At 30.7% G+C, this 17,885-nt stretch overlaps 1 pseudogene across 1 annotated transcript; it reads left to right on the top strand.

Moving 5' to 3' along the window:
• Positions 1-1,662: 1,662 nt before the first annotated feature.
• LOC100805473 (DDB1- and CUL4-associated factor 13-like) lies at positions 1,663-8,464 on the top strand (annotated as a pseudogene). Its single transcript, XR_005888447.1, has 17 exons — positions 1,663-1,889; positions 1,999-2,088; positions 2,211-2,322; positions 3,228-3,255; positions 3,454-3,552; positions 3,652-3,720; positions 3,820-3,854; positions 3,957-4,031; positions 4,134-4,229; positions 5,782-5,845; positions 6,104-6,157; positions 6,334-6,419; positions 6,502-6,562; positions 6,651-6,715; positions 7,110-7,215; positions 7,702-7,790; positions 7,917-8,464. The product of XR_005888447.1 is annotated as a DDB1- and CUL4-associated factor 13-like (transcript).
• The last annotated feature ends 9,421 nt before the right edge of the window (positions 8,465-17,885 follow it).

The raw sequence follows: 17,885 nt of genomic DNA, 5'->3' as shown, positions 1-17,885 counted from the left end.
AAAGAAATTAATGAATAAATACAACATGCAAGGGGTGCAGCATCAAAACGCAAAACCCTCAAGTTTTCTTCATTCCCATTTTCCACACACCGAAATTTGCTTCAATGTTCTCCCTCTCCCTCACCTTAATTAGTCTAGCAAGCTCGAACTTGGTGGTGGAAAAAGTGAGGAGGTGAGAATTATCTTCCTACTTAATTTATAGGTTTTAGGTTGCTCCACCAACACGAGGAGACATTTTTAGTAGCATGCAAAGAAGAAAATAAGAAAATTAATTATGCATGGAGTAGAGAGAACGGTGTGGGAAACAAGTGAGATGAAATGGGAAAATTGTGATATAAACAGATTATCAAATTGGGACTTATAAAAGCTCACCTAATGTGCGTGAAAAGATGGGGGTAAAATATAGTATAACAATATTTTTCTCTTTTTTAAATAATTAGATAGTGTTGTTTCAAGAGTTTAATGAAATGTCGAATAATATGTTATATTCTTGTATATGAAATTGGACAAATAAAATAGCAATATAACAATTTTTTTTTATGTTATACTAGATTTACCCCCATCTTCTCACAAATAATTTGCTATTTGTCCAATAGAAAAATAGAAAATAGAAAAAAATATATTTTATTTTATTTTTAAAAAATTGGTTAGGCAACTCATATAACTCACCAACTTGTAATAGATTATGTTGAATTAAATATTTTCTAGCCCACCAAAAAATAAACAGACCCATTTTTAAACATAATCCACAACTGCACTAGTAACCTAACAAATGACATTATAAATGAAACCTTCACTGCCATTATGATTTCACAAAATAATAAGACTACAATTCAAGGATAGGTCAAGTAGAACATGATCTCATATCCAAAAATATGTTGTAGGTTTGTTTGTATGTAGTTTCACTCATCTTTATGAATGAATATAAATATAAGTTTTTTTTCGATTCGAAAACTTTTACTTATTGGACTTGAACTTGGGAGTCATTCCCTTTCCCTAAAATTTTATTACCAAACAAAATGAATAATATGACCATAACAAAATACCATTTCTCTTTACTATTTTCTATTATTTTATACACAAATATAAAAATAAAAATTTATAATTTTTTATACATTTAATCATAATAATTTTAATATGATATATTTATTAGACTTTATAATAATTATTTAATTTATACCAAATATAAACATGTATATTAAATTGATTAATTTATTAATAAATAATAAGAGTGTTAGCAACACACCTTTTCAAACAATTTTTTTATTAATTTAAATTTATTAAAAATTATAAATCAGAAGCAAAAAACATTAAATAAAATATAAGACTTATAATATTTTATAATTTATGATAAATTTCAATTAAAATTTTAATATTTATATATTAACGTATAAAATAATTTTGTTATTAACTAATTATAAATTATTATTTAAATTATTTAAAAACCAATAAACTTAAAAAAAAAATCTCTTCATCTAATTAAATGAGACGTGTTTAAAAGTGTATGTAAAAAGTGTGTTCGTGGCAATCTTTTCAATAAACCATGCATGCATCAAACAGTAATACATTCGATACAAAGTTTTTTTGGATTTTTTTCATTGAAACGGATCGAATTGTTCGGCCCGACCCGTATCCGTGTCAATAACGAAAACAGCACATTACATTTTGTAGCCGTAAATCAAACAGCTCTAAAACCCCTTTTGCCTCGAACCTTGCTTCCCTCCACCAATCATCCTAGGGTTTTTCTGCGTTCCAATTCAGAGATTGAAGAACCAAAACAGAGTGATTGATTGGCTTCTCCTTCTCCGCTGCTTCTACTCACAATGAAGGTCAAAGTTATATCACGCTCCGTGGATGAGTTCACCCGAGAACGAAGTCAAGACCTTCAGGTGATTCAATGCACACCACCCTTCATCACTAGCGTTCTTCTAGTTGCTCAATTCGATTAAATTTTCAATCTTTTTCCTTTTCTAACGTTGCCCTTTTGATTTCGGAAAGAGGGTGTTCCGGAATTACGATCCCAGCCTTCGTCCTCAAGAGAAAGCGGTGGAGTATGTGCGTGCTGTTAATGCAGTGAAGTTGGACAAGGTCAGGTTTTCCCTTTTTTGTGTTTTTTGATGTTTAGTAATCAGTATGTTTATATTTTTTATGTGAAGTTTTTTATCTGTTCCTTATTATGTTTTTGTTTTTTTTAATGTTTGAGGATTTAGATTTTTGCAAGACCATTTATTGGAGCATTGGATGGGCATATAGACGCTGTTTCGTGTATGACGAGAAACCCTAGCCAGTTGAAAGGGATATTCTCCAGTTCGATGGATGGAGGTACTTCATTTTTCCTTATATAGTTATGCCCCTGCAGCTATATGTGTACTTGTACTTGTAGGAAGTAATAGTTGAATTGTAGTATTGGTTTGGAGATGGAGAAGGTTGGAAGAGAAGAGGAGGAAATTTGTTTTGCTATGTTGTGGATTTCCAAAATATGGTGGGTTGGATTCTGAATTTTAAATTCAGGAAGTACTAGAAATGTCCCAGATAAGGGGAGACTGTTATTCAAGGGTGTAGATATCTATATATATGAAACTCATAATCCAATACTAGACAACCAGAATTCTTCTGCCAGAATGAGTTAGTAACTTGACAGTTGACATCATTATTGAATATTGACTCTTGGATATGTGAGTACTGAGTACTCAACACTACTGCGACTTATCTATCCAACAACCATCCTTTAATATTGGAAAATTTGGCCAACCTCTATCAAGTTTTTCTAGGCTGTGTAGAGTTACTCTTTTAGTTTTTTTTGAAGCCTTCTTGTTATTTGCGGGAAGAATGTAAGTAAATGTTATCATTCTGACTGCATTACCATTGCTGATTATGAAACACAGTTGTTTAAACTGGTATGGTTCTCTTTGCATATTGCATAATACATTATAATAGCAGAATCAATCATAACATATTTCCAGGCTAGAGATAAGAAATAGTTGTATGGGAAATGTCTTGCATCTTCATTCACTTTTACTATTAATCCTTGTTTTTTTGTGTCATTTTGGTTCGCTTTTTCATTGATTTTCCTTCTATAGGGTGTTTGATATTATGCATTATTGCATTATCCTTCTGTTGCACATTAGGCTCAATCCGCTATACATTGTTATCTTCATACAGTGCTGGATGAGTTGAGTTGCATACATATAAAAAAACCTGTAACATTTGTCTTTGCTGTTTAACAGATATTCGTCTCTGGGATTTAGCTGCAAGGTAATAAATTTATTTCTCAAGTCATATTTTGATACAGCAAACTAGGGTTCATTCATAACAAATAAGACAGAAATTATACTTCTTTTGAGATATACTTGTTATCTATGATATTCCCTAAAATGTAAACAAAATAGTTTATTTGCTTATGCATCAACTTGTTTATCTAATATTGTTGCTTGTTATATTTGGAAAAAAAAGACGGATAGTTTGTCAGTTTCCTGGTCACCGTGGTGCTGTACGAGGCTTGACAGCATCAACAGATGGACACATTCTTGTGTCATGTGGAACTGATTGCACGTAAGAATCAACCTTTTCAATTCCCCCCCTATTATATCTAGCTCTCATTTTTAGCTTCAATAACTAATTTTTCTGATGTAACCTGGAATTTGTGCTCAGTATCAGACTCTGGAGTGTTCCTTTACTACTCTTATGGAGTCAGATGACTCAACTAAGAGCACTGTTGAGGTGAAATATTGTGCTGGTATTCTTTTACTTTTTCTTTTTTAACTCCAGTGGGTATTCTACTAACTCACAATTTTATAAACCATTTTTGCTTTTGTGCAGCCAGCAAGTGTTTATGTTTGGAAGAATGCATTTTGGTAAGTTTTGGAGTAAATTATCCCAGAGGAAGATATTGAAGCTTGTTATTTTGTTTGTTTTTTATGCTTACTGAACTTTGTTTTGCTTTCTTTAATTTTTAGGGGTGCTGATCACCAGTGGGATGGCGAGCATTTTGCCACAGCTGGTGCTCAAGTAGATATATGGAATCACAATAGGTGTTGATCAATTTCTGTTTGCTCTACTTATTTTACTAAAATCACAGTTGACTTTTCTAAATTTCATGTTTATTTCATGTTATTGTTACTTCCCTCCTGCAGGTCTCAGCCAATAAACAGTTTTGAATGGGGGACAGATACAGTAATTTCTGTCCGGTTTAATCCCGGAGAACCAAATCTCTTGGCCACCTCAGCTAGGTATGTGAGATTGCCTGTAGGTCGAGCACTACAATATTGATTATTATACAATTCAGTTTTCCCCTGTACATATCCGGATCTTTTTTGTATTGTTGCTTGTTTATTGTTTTGCTAATCTCATTGAATTTTGTGTTATTTTCTCAATTATTGATTATTTGTCATTTCTACTGTTTTAATTAGTTGATACTACTGCTTGTTTTAGACTAGTGTTGCATCTCAATGTTCCATTTCCAAGATTAAAGCCCTAGTACTGTCAACATGATTGAATCTGTAATACAAATAGGTTCCTTAGTGTGAGAAAATACCATTTTATATTTTTGTTGTTGAATGGTAGACATTGGTCTTAAGGAATGTTCCTATTAGTATCAGCATAAGGGATCATTTGTGATATTCTAAAGCTATGTAGTCAATAGTGGCCACTTGCCGCAACGATGACCTCTGCTGTGGGGTGGATTGAAGGAGCGGCTGTTGCGTTCGTTATAGCACTGGTGTGGTATGGCGCTATTGCGGTCTGTGTTGCGGTTTCACAACTGCAACTTAGATTTTGAAGTTTGAACAGAAGCTTGAAAGCAGCAGAACATGAACCACATTGTGCTGCTGCTGACCTTCGCTCTTCCATTTGAGTGCGATTTGGATTTCAAAGTTCAAAACATCACGTTTCACTTTCACTTTCATAGTGGTGGCGAGAGCCAACTGAGAACCTGGTTAGATGGGTCGGGTCTTTGGGTTTTAGCCTTTTAGGGTTTGTTTTTCTCTTTTCTATTCTGTTGGGCCTTGGGCCCCAAGTCCAATGTTTCTTTGTGGGTTTTTACCTTGTTATCTGTGAACGGGTTAGGCAGTAAAAAAATCTGTGAACCATTAATAGTAAACTAAATAATTATAATACTATTAAAAAATATTTAAGGCATAACATATAATATAATAAACTAAATGAAGCATAATATATGATATAGCAAATTAATAATTATAGTAGTAAAAAATATAATCAACTAACTAATAATAATGATAAAAACTAAATAAAACACAATATAATAATAATAAAAATTCTAAATCCTATATATTAGGTAAAAAAGAATATGAGTATTATTTAACAATACATATATTGTTATATAATACAAATTATATGTATGTAAAAATATAAAATTAGAATAGGTAAGTATAAAATTCAGAATAGGTTAAAAAAAAATTAGAATAGCCGTCATCCTGCAATCCGCTATCCCACTTTAGGGGTTGGCTGCGACGATGGTATTGACAACTATGCTCTAAAGTCTAAACTATTCTGTGATATTTTCATGATAGTGAGATATCTACTATATATTCCAATACTTGTCATTAATCTGGAGAACAATGCAAATCATCTCATTCATTGAAAGGAAAGAAATATATAATAAGAGGACTAATTTGTTTCTTTTGGTATGCATTTTTTGTTGAAGTTTTACTTATATAGATTTTGAATTATGTTTACTTTAATCTACTATATAAATCAGTAAAAATATTGGTTGGCTTAATGTACTTACCTCTTATGCGTGAATTACCTGTTTTCTTATTTTAGTGACCGGAGTATAATTCTGTATGATTTGCGTATGTCTTCCCCAGTGAGGAAAATGATAATGATGGTAATTACTTTGTATTATTGATTTAAATTATGACTTATGGCTGCAGTTTTTGATTTTGTTATTTTATTGCCATCAATTTAATTGTTGGACTGTTAAATGAGGTTCCTACTATGTTTTTGCTTTTCAATTACACAGTTATATCATTGGCACATTTCTCAACAACATTTTTAGTGTTTAGTTTTTTCTCGTTATCATTCCAAATATGGTTTATTCCAAATATGTTAATAATTATAATAACTTTTAACTTCATTGTGGCAGACCAAAACAAATTCTATATGCTGGAACCCCATGGAACCCATAAATTTTACGGCTGTAAGTTTATCAGACGATATTATTTGATGGTTCTGAAGCTATTATTGTTTAGGGTTTTGAATTTATGGCTGACATGAGATATTGTTGGGTTGAAATGTCTTTTTTAATTGTATCACACTATCAATATTCAGTAGTGATATTTTTATATTCTTTCAACAAATTTCATTACCATGCAGGCAAATGAAGATGGTAACTGCTATAGCTATGATGCTAGGAAGTTAGATGAAGCTAAATGTGTTCACAAAGATCATGTTTCTGCAGTGTAAGAAGTTTTTTCTATAAATATTGCATTTTTGGTAATTCTAGAATGTATCATACCTGCATTTTTATATTTCATTCTACAGGATGGATGTTGACTACTCACCAACTGGACGAGAGTTTGTCACTGGTTCTTATGATAGAACAGTTAGTTCCTTGAATTTTGTTTTTAATCTCTTGGCATTTGGTCATACTAAGAATGATTTCATATCTAGTAATGATCTCCCATTTGTAGGTCAGAATTTTCCAGTACAATGGTGGTCACAGCAAGGAGATTTATCATACTAAGAGAATGCAAAGGTTCGCTTAATTTATATACGAAATCAAACATTCTATTGTCTTTGATTACTCGTGTCACTTTTCAACCATTGTAAACCTTGGATGTGTAACCAACGAGAAATGCTAGCAACACACTCTAATACACTTCTTCAAACATACTCTTTCTAATTGCTTAAAATTTATTGAAAATCACAAAATTAGGAGAGATAATCATTAAATGTGATGTGGGACCCATAAAAATTTGTCATTTTCAATAAATTTAAACCAATCCAAGAAGTGTGTGTGCAAAAGAGTGTGTGTTAGAGAGTGTGTTCCTAGCATTTCTCGTAACAAAATACTATTGCTGTTTTTGCAGAGTTTACTTACTAAGATTTATATTTTCTTATGACAGCTGATCTTTAACTTTGTTATGCAGGGTATTTTGTGTCAAGTTCAGTGGTGATGGAAGTTATGTGATTTCAGGAAGCGATGACACTAACCTTAGGCTCTGGAAGGCAAAAGCATCAGAGCAACTTGGAGTAGTAAGATGTCTTCCTTACCTCGTGTATTGCTGAAATTTGAGTCAAATAATTTATGTGTCAACATATCTGCAGCATCATTTGGGGAATATTTATGCCATTGGTAGATGAATCTCAATTATGTTCGTTTATTTAATTTTTCTGTTGATCTTGTTTTTGAATTGGATCTACTCATTGTAGCTCGTAGCATGGCTGTCATTTTAGTACACATAGACATCAGCTAGTATAAGGGAGGGCCTAAATTTTCTGTTCATGGCTCCAAATTAATGACAAGGTTATACTAGGAGTAGAATTGCGAGGATCCAGATACATTTAATTTAGTTTACTTGTTTTTCATTTTTGTGGATCATCTATGTTTAAGACCCTTAAATTATCATAATTGGGACGATTGTTTGTCTCCCAATTGTTTATCTGTCAGTTATCCTAACATTTATTTCTATTCGAAAGAGACCTTTCATTGACTGAGGATTACCTGTGATCGTGCTACAGATTCTCCCAAGGGAACGGAAGAAGCATGAGTATCATGAAGCCATAAAGAAACGCTATAAGCACCTCCCTGAAGTTAACCGTATTGCAAGGTAAGAAGATTTAATCAAGCAATTTTTTTTAGGAACATACCCGACAGACAAACTTCTGTCAAATATATTTTTCGCAAAACAGTTAATCATGTCTTGTGTTTATTGCTCCTTTGTTTTGCTCAACAGACATAGGCACTTGCCAAGGCCAATATTCAAGGCTTCTGCTTTAATGTGCGTTATGGCGGATGCTAAGAGAAGGAAGGAAGAGAAGAGGAAAGCACACAGTGCTCCAGGGAGTATTACAACACAGCCATTACGGAGACGAAGAATTATCAAAGAAGTTGAGTGAGGTTTTTCTGAGCCGGTATCTAAAAAAAATAAGCAAATATTTATCAGCTATTATGGAGACGAAGAATTATCAAAGATACTGATGTCAGCATGCTTCTCTTGGAACGTTCCACCTATGAAGGTGCCTCCATACTCGGTTGATTTCTTAGGCAAATGGATGTACCGTGCCTACAATTTTATGCCTGGTTGGCTCAGTTGCATGTTTAGTATGGCACCCTATATTATGTACGTAGCAGATTGGTCAAACGAGGTTATATTTATGTGATTCTTCTTCTGGGTTCAGTTCACTCCCAATTCAAGAATTTTTTGTTTGTTCTTGAATGTAGTTTCTCCTTTTCCTTGAAAGCCTTTAAGACAGCTAATTGTTATATTTTAATTCAATTCAATGTACTCCCTCCCTCTCTTCTTATTTATAAGACAATTAACAAATTTTTTTGTTCTTTATTATAAGATTTTATTTCATATCTCATGTACTAATTATTTTTTTGACTAAAATATCCTCATTTATTTTAATATATTATTAAATGTTACTTTCAATTGTCACTTTCTCTCTCCTATGAAGATCGGATAAGATGAATAAGCTTCTACTAATATTAATTGATAAATTTGGAAAAATATAACTACAATTAATGACAAATTTAATGTTAATATCTAAATTAGCTATTTTTTTTAAAAAAATAATTTAGTCAACTATGTCTTCAAATAGGAGTGGAGAGAGTAGTGATTATGAACAAATGAAACAGTGGCAGATTTCTCTTTTGGTGGTATATTTGTTTATGGTACTAATTACTGTTGATGTTTCTTCCAACTGATTTAAGATAGTACAACTTTTATTCCTCTCCCGTTTAGTATTTTTCATTTTTCTTTTGGCGGGATGGTCAGAACTAATAATTTAACACTAGATTTGGGCTTTGAATCAATATGCATTTAAAGTGGTTTTAACATTATGATTGGAGATGACAAAATGGTTTCAATGTATGGTTTATACTATGAGGATAAAAGTTAAGTAAATAGGACAAAGGTCAAATCCTACATAATAGGGTTAATTGAATTTTTTGGATTACTTCTATAAACTTTTTTTTTAAATGGATTTGTTATCATATAATTTATTGGCATGAGACAATTTTAATCATAGATGGTTTAGTTTGATCACATGACATGTCACATAAGCCTCAAACAATATAAAATAACGATTTAAAATTACTTCTTTAAGATTTAAAGTTTTTTTTGTCTCTCAATGAGTGATGACATCATATACAACAAAATAGCATTACTTTAGTTGGACATGATATGAAACATGTAATTATATAAAGTAATAATTCAAAATTGTTGTTTCAAGCACTTTTTTTTCATCTAGCCATGTCATACAGCGCAGTAACGATTCTTATTTGTTACTTTAGTTGAAATTGAATTATAACTTACAAATACATAATTACACTTAACACGAATCAATGTATACATTTAAAATATTTTTTTATAATTTTTGTAAACATATATAAAAGATTACAATTTACAAAAAGAATTACAATTTTTGTGTATATTTGTATTGTTTTATTTTTATAAAACATCACATGAAAAATTTATAAACAGTTATTGCAGTTTTTCTAATAAATTTATTTTAAAATGTTTTTCTTAGAAAATAGAAAAAAAAAATCGCAGGTAATTGCCACCCGTTTTCATGCGAGTTTTGTATTGTATATTTAGTACGTATATCATTCGTGAGATTTAACTTTCAGTCACACCCTACCAGAAGGAAATGCTTGCGCTGATTGGTTATCGAGTCCGGAGCAAATTCTGAGGATAAACTTCATTTGTTTTCGTCTTGTCCTACACCCATGCATCACTTATTGCTTGCTAATGCCATGGGTTCAGTTTTCCTTAGATTTTAGCTTCTCTTGTTCTTTTTAGCTTTCATTCTCATAAAAAAACTGATTTAGTATGGATTAAAGGGTAAGCATGTGATAAATTATAGGAATTAAGGGCTATGTTTATTGAGGTTTCCTTTTTTTATTTTCATTATTTCCTTGTACAGTCTCATCTGATTGTGTAAATATAAATTAAATGTCTTCAAGATATTCACAAAATTCATTCTCAGGTTGGCATTAGAACCCACATTCTTTTTCAGAAATAGAAATCCAGTAAGAAAGCGAAAGTGAGAGAAAATGAGACCAAAGAGAATCCAGACATATTTGAATTGAAACTTGAATCATATGGTTTCTAAATTGTTCTGTACAAGGCTGAAGTAGTATTTATAGTGTGGCAGTTAATCTAACTCTAATTGATTGTTACAACAAACTGAAACAAAACTGTAACATCAGAGACACAATAACTGCAAAGTACTATTGCTAGAGAGGTGAGATTAACATGTTAAACTCTGCTGCTCTACAATTGAGCTCCCTAAAACTAAGAGTTATACTTTATTTTTTCATGATTCTACTTTCAAAATGATCATGTCTCCTTCCATGTCTTTATTGCATCAATATTCTTCAATCAGAATAACATTTCTGATAACCGTTCAGCAGTTCTTCAGCCACTGTCCATCATTGTAGGTCTCTAATGCAGTATAGAGAATTCATTGAAAATCACATCTCTACCCATAATGATCTTTCTCTCTAACGGAAATCAGATTCTGAATCATTTGATTACCGAGTCCTAACACCTTTATTTCATTCTGATTTATGTTCTCTCCCGTTGTACATTTTGTAGGCGTCTCTCAGACCATTTTCTATCTGTCATGTTCACTTTTCAGCAATTAGAAAAGCGTACCTTATTTGGATAAAATAATTTAAATTTCTTGTGTTTCAAACCATTTGTTTAGAACTTGATCTATTGATTTCAATACTATCTTTAACTGTAAAATTATTGTTTAATTAAAAAAAAAAGTAATAAATGTGATAAGTTTATTATTTGTAGAAGCTAAAATTAAGAGAAAGAGAAATAAATAGGGAGAGGAAAAAAAAAAGAGAAAGAATACATCATAACTTTAAGACGGAAGTGTTCACCTTGAAACCATGAATAAGATGAAGAATTTTCAAATTCTTTTATTTTAAATTTTCAGTGTTATCCAAAATTTTTTAATTTTGCTTTAAAAAAATTCTCATCATTCTAAAAATTGATTAAAATAGCGTCCTCTCTTAAAATTACCTTTTTATATCCAAGCACACCTTAATAAAATTCTACATTTTATCACGTTATTTTATTAATTAATATAATGATAAAGTTAAATATTATTAAATATTTTTTTACAGTGTGATAAGATGTATAAATTACACTCATTGGAGATATAAATTAAACTTTTGAAATACAGCCCAAACTAGCAAAGGGAATCCTGCAAAATGATTTGCTTTAACAAACTTGAATTTGCAACCCTTTATGATTCTTCAAACGAAACCAGCTCAGCAGCTTTGGTCCATATGCTTTGCTTTCCGTGTTTCTTTCCTTTTAAATTTTTATTCTCCCTTCCCTATTGTTGTGATGAATTTATTATCTGCTCCTTTTTCAGTTGTGTGCTCCATTGACAAAGCAAAATTCCGTTAACACTAGCATATGGCATTGACTTCAATTTTTTGAAGTGTATGTTTGTGTCGGTCCTATGTTAATCAATAACAAAAGCAAAGGAAAAGAAAACTCTAGTATGGCACATCACAAAGATATCTTGTTTATTTTCTTTATGCCAATAAGTTGAAAAGGTGATTTGTATTTGATTCTGATTTTGTATTATGATTAACAATTTCGTCATAACTGAATGGCCCATGCAAATAAATTGATTTTTTTCCTTCTGATTTAGCATTTCTTATGATTTATATTATGCATCAATATAATTACAAATCATCATGACTGATATATATTTTTTTTAATTTTATAATAATTACCTTAAAAATTACTATTCAAAAATGACTTTTGATCAATTAACAACAGTGCATCAAAATTAAACTCATAAAAATATGTATGTGACATTAGCCATGAATACAACACCCCTTTCTGCTCATTTGCTTGTCTTAAATTCATTACGTTAATTGTGCATGTTTGGCTCAGTGTTTTAATCACGGATCCACGTCCAATTTAAAGCAAGATTCATAGCTTTTGTATTTTTATATATATGAATTTGACATCAAAACTAGGAATTATGTGTGTTCAAAACTGGAACCCAAACACACGGAGAGGTGATTGATATTGTAACAATGTAACATCAATTTTGAACTTGCTCTTCAAAACGCAGAAATCAGCTAAGGTTTCCATTAACAATCTATCCCTTCCCTGTTTGGCATGCCAAGGTTGACTAACTTACTGTATGTCTCTTGTAGTGATTCTAGCATATATCATATAGTAAGAAACAAAGATGTCGTGGGAGGGATATAATATTTAAAAACAAAAGATATATACAAGCTAGAAAGAATCAACCTATTTATGCTACTATAACTACACTAATGTTTATCTATTTAATAACTTTTTATTAGATAATCTTATTTTAAAACTTACCATCAAATTCAAACTTCTTATCATATATACAAATCTTATATGGATCCAATTTTTTTAATACTCTATTAATAAATATCAAAATTAACATATATATTATATACTTATAAAGCATGGAAATAAAAACTTTTTGATTATATTCTACTAAGGACATAGATTAACTGACATGTGATTGATTGATCCAACTTATCTAGTGGTTTTAACTCTAGAGTTCAAGTCTTGGGTATGGGTATGCAACTGTCACAATCCAAATCTTTTGCTGGAACTTTGCGGCTCAGAGTAATTTTATTGCTTGAGTAGAATTGCCTTTAGTAGAGAACATCTATGATCTCTAACATAAAATATTCTTAAAGTTGAAAATTGACACACAATAATGTAGCAATACTTCAGTTATGCAACATTAAGTATCTTTTCGTGATGTCTAGTATTACTTGTAAATTGATTCTGATTTATTCAAAATTCCCAAATGATCCTGTTTTTGTCAGGGAAAGCCAAAATGCTCCGGGTAGGAATGAAAACTTACACGAAACCAGCATAATCAAATTTGTTTCTTAGTTGAATAATTTCATATTGCAAAGAGGAAAAATCTGCTGGAACAATAGACAATTCTGTGGAAAGAGGTACTTTGCCAATTGTCTGCTGCCGGTTTGAAAATTATTAGTTAGTAATGGGTACTTGGCAAAAGCTGCCAAGACTAAAAGCATGTTTTGTGAAAACAATATTTTGAGATTTTATATTTTTGATGGACATTGGATTATGACATTCAAATAAAAAATAAAAAGACAGAGGAGCATATAGTTTCATCAACTTTCACAACCTTCATCATCAAACTAGGTACCACCTCTTAAGTTTCAAGATGCTGCTACCATTTTAAGTAGAAAAAAAGTGGAAAAACGTATCTTCAAGGTGCTCCCCAACATGTGGTCTGACTCGGATATTATGTGTTTCTAGTACAGAAAATATAAAGATGAGAGTTGAGGGTGAAATAGCCTTCCTTCCTCCTTTTGCTTCCATTTTAATATTAATCAGCACTTTTTTGTCTTGCTAGTAGCTACATAAAGCTTTTAAGGCTGGCATTCTGCCAGATAAGATGTTTCAGCTTATATGCTTCAAAACTTTAGGTCATAGCCCTAATTTATAGGTCCCGAGACTGTTTGAAGAGGACGGACAATCCCCTTTTGAGATTAAAAACAGATATCCACTTTATTCTGATGAAACAGTTGGTTCAAAAGAGAAATTTGCCAAGTGTCAAGGTTCTTGAGCCTGCAGTGGCACATGCCCAAGTTTAGACTTGGATGCCATCTTAATTAATGTCACATATTTTGATCTTCAACAAAACCATGTTTCTCCATGCCTTACATAGATGCTTGCACCTATACTATGTTGTAAACAAAGGGAGAAAAAGAAAGACTAAAGCATTAGCTACTTATTTTTGTTTCTTTATTATACCAATGAAAACAACACTTGGAAAAAAGATCTATATACTCCTAAGAATCATGTGAATTTAAGAAAGAAATAGAACTAAGCCAGGTGTGAAGACATTCCATCAATTAATCCTTTTGCCGGAAAGTAATTCTCTATGTTGTGTAGAGCATATAATTGGTCCCAACTTTATGGCTATATTGCTGGCTAAGAGAAACGTCTCAGTATTGTTGGTGATCAAAAGCCAGGTTCATATATGATATATGGAACCAGAAAAAGAAGGAGGCATGGCTGTAAAATGCTTTTTCTTTATTCATAGCTTTTGAAGTTCCTAATTTTCAGTGCCCCTTCTACAAATTTACAATGATGATCACACTTCTAATGACAGAGAAAGCCTTTTTCTTTTCTACTTTTGTCTTCTTTTTATGTGGTGTGGTTACTATAACAGATGAAACTAGCAGATCGATTTGCTTTTCATGCAAATGTTTATGGATAGCATGCAAAGATTCTTTTCTGAAAAATTGGAAATCAGTTCGGAACAAAACTACATCTGATTATTATGATTTTTCCCCCCCTATCCTTTTAGCATTGTTTGCATGGATGTAAAGCTAAAAAGTCCGCTACAGCATGAAGAATACCTTCACTCATATATGCATTTCTTGGCCGTCCAAACATTGGAATAAAATGATTTTTTTGGTTGGCCAACATAGGCATTTTACTTTGGCATTGCTCTATTAATTTCCCAGATACAATTTAGTCCAGAAACAATTATGCTTATGCCTAAGCTCATTTTTAAATCAAAATAACGAGTAAACCATCATTTAATTACCAGAAAGTATATAGTGTTGTTACATTAGTTCTAGAAACTAAGAAAATTTCAAATAATTAGTTCTTGGAAGTGCAATTGGTCAATCGCATTAGTCCAAAATTTTAAAAAAATGTGACTTGAAGTAATTAACAATATTAACATAAATTTAAGAATCAAAATGATAATAAATAGTTAAGTCTAAGAATTAAATGAAAGAACTAAAAATTTTAAGAATTTATTTAGAAACACTATTTTTTCAGACTAATATAACATGTTACACTTTCATGATCAAAATGGTGATTGATTCTCAAAATAATACAACACACTGCAACACCTCAATTTACACCTCCTTATCAATGTCTTTGTGAAATTCTCCCACCTGTGTTGATGAATTTCTTAATGAAGGTCAGGCTGTCTTTCTATTACAACTGAGAGATGTACAATTTGTAAGTTATTGAATCGAATAGGGATGATTCCTCTGGGTGTGAAGAGTGTGCGATGAAGGAAACTCTTTTTTGATTTTTTGGCTTATTGAATGTCATGTCAATTAGAAGACAAACAGAACAAAAGTGTTTGCTTTGATAGAAGGAATAAAAAGGATAACGATTTATATTCGCAGCGTATGAATGGAATTTGAAAACAAAAAAAGATAGATAAAAGTGAGTCAAGTTGCGATTTAAGTGAACTGTCAAGAACCATAGCGGATAACTAGATTATATGCAGATGTATTATTGTCTTATTTATTTAAGGAAATACTCCTAGTAAATTTTCATAAGAAAAGAGAGGTGGAGCTAAATATAAAAAAAAGTAAATAAATAAATACGAAAGAGAGGATAACTTGACAAGATAAGAGGATAGAAAAAGGTGAAACATCTTGTAAAAGATGAAACCTGCACACTCATAAAGTCAAGTAAAAGTAATATATATATATATATATATATATATATATATATATTATAAAAACAAAAACATATTTAAACATAAAAATACATTTAAAAAGTGTATTACAGGTGTATTCCTATTGTTTTCGTTTACCTAATAATAGTGGGTTTTGTCAGAATTATCACGGTTACATGATTAACTTGAGTTGAGCCCTTTTTTGCTATCACCTCTACTCAGCCATTATCTTCAAATTATATCGCAGTATATATCACACAACAGAGAACTATTGTATATAAGTGACAAGTATTTTGTAGGATACCTCCATTAATAAATATTACTAATAATTGGTCGTTGACTTTTTTATAATAAAAAAAGTCAAACTGAAAGGTAATGCAGTTCACCAACGGGAAATCATCGTTTTAATAAAAAAAAATACATTGTTGGTGGAGTCTTGTGAAGGAACTTTATAAAAAAAAACATTATTTTAAAATACAAGAAATTTTTTAATGAGTAGTTTTTCTTTGAAATTCTTCCTCCCTATGAAGGTGATATTCGAATCTACTGTTATAAAATTTTGTCACTCATACCAGTTAACGCCTTTAAAACAAATCTAACAAACGCAATTAAAAAAAAAAAGATTATCCACATGTTTGGTTTTATGCTTGTGAGGGAAACTTATTTTATTTTACGTGATTTCTGGACTAAAATTAACTTTGATATTCAATAGATATGTGACATGGTAACTATAACTATTATTTTTTTAAAATTACATTTAAAATGTTGAAAAATCACATTTAAACGTGGAACCAAGCATGATATATGTTTCATATTAGATTCTAAATATATACATCATTATTATTTTTTATTACTAAAAGTTATAAAATAAAAAGACACTCTTAATATTATCACGGATGGAATACTAATAACATGTTGGACCTATAAGCAAAGATCGATGCATCCAAGAAAACTGCAAAAATCTGAATTACAAATAAGTTATTTAGTCACATCTATTCAACTAGCTAGTTCTTAGATGACAAAGAATCTCCTAAGGAAGGTTACCCATCAAACAAACATTATTAAGGATTATTCAATTACATTAAGAGAGATCTCTCAAGTACTCTTGCACAATAATTAAAATTCCTAACTTAGAGAGTAAAACTCTCACCTTCTTAACCACGAGGGTGAGCCTAGTGTGTGTGTGGGGTACGTATTTTTATATTTGATCTTCATTATCGTTTTCATACTGCAAAAAAATTATCACGTTTTTTACTTTCTCAATTAAAGATTCTCAACATTTTTTCCTATATTAATGGTCAAAAGTTAAAATTACATGATTACTTAAGAAAATTAGTATATGTTTTTTTATATTAAAAAATCATATAATTAAGTTATATGTTGTAATCTTAATTTTCATAATAAAATTTAATATCAATATTTTTTTCGCAATCACATAAGAAAAAACTGTCTCACGAATTTGATGACTAGCTAGTTGAATATATGTTTTAATCTTGAGTGTATGGGTGTGCTGTGTGTGTTTTCTTTACGAACTTGACTATTGGGTTCACGAATTTGCTTAATGTGAGAAATTAAAGGATATGTGATCCATTACTTCTTTTTTTAAAATAATGATAGCTTTTGCAATACTCTAACGGAAGATGAAAGGGGAAAAACTGTGGTGCACTTAAGTCATAGATTTTATTATAAAGTATTTAAAATTAATGTAATTATATACAGATCCATTTTTTCCCGTGTTGTGCTTTATTTTTATTTTTTTTACCGTAGAATTGTTGGAGATCAATAAAAAAAACTGAAGACAAATCATCAATATAATTATCATTTGTGTTTTAATTGAATGAGAGAACATCATATGTATTTGATAGTATAAAATTTTATATGTCATCATTTAATCATAAATTATTATTTATAATAAGTCTGGTGGTGATTTTAATATGAAATAATAATTATGTTAAAATTCATATATAACACTAAATATCTATATATACTTGTGTAAAAAAAAAATTCTTTATATGCCGATAATGCATACCAAAATCTACTTATCTATGTTGCATGGTAACAAGAAAAAAGAATAGCTTCCTAAAGTGGACAGTTACCAACTAGAATGAAAACTGAAACTGTGTGTGTCCTTTTAGGCTTTTTACCCGGCAAAATACCTTCCGAATTCAAACCAGAAAGGCAACAAAGAGAAAATTTTGCATACA

This window comes from Glycine max, chromosome 14, assembly GCF_000004515.6.
Source record: "Glycine max cultivar Williams 82 chromosome 14, Glycine_max_v4.0, whole genome shotgun sequence".
In the NCBI taxonomy this organism is placed as follows: domain Eukaryota; kingdom Viridiplantae; phylum Streptophyta; class Magnoliopsida; order Fabales; family Fabaceae; genus Glycine; species Glycine max.
The sequence above is the reverse complement of the archived record's forward strand: the minus strand, read 5'-3'. Positions and strand labels throughout refer to the sequence as shown.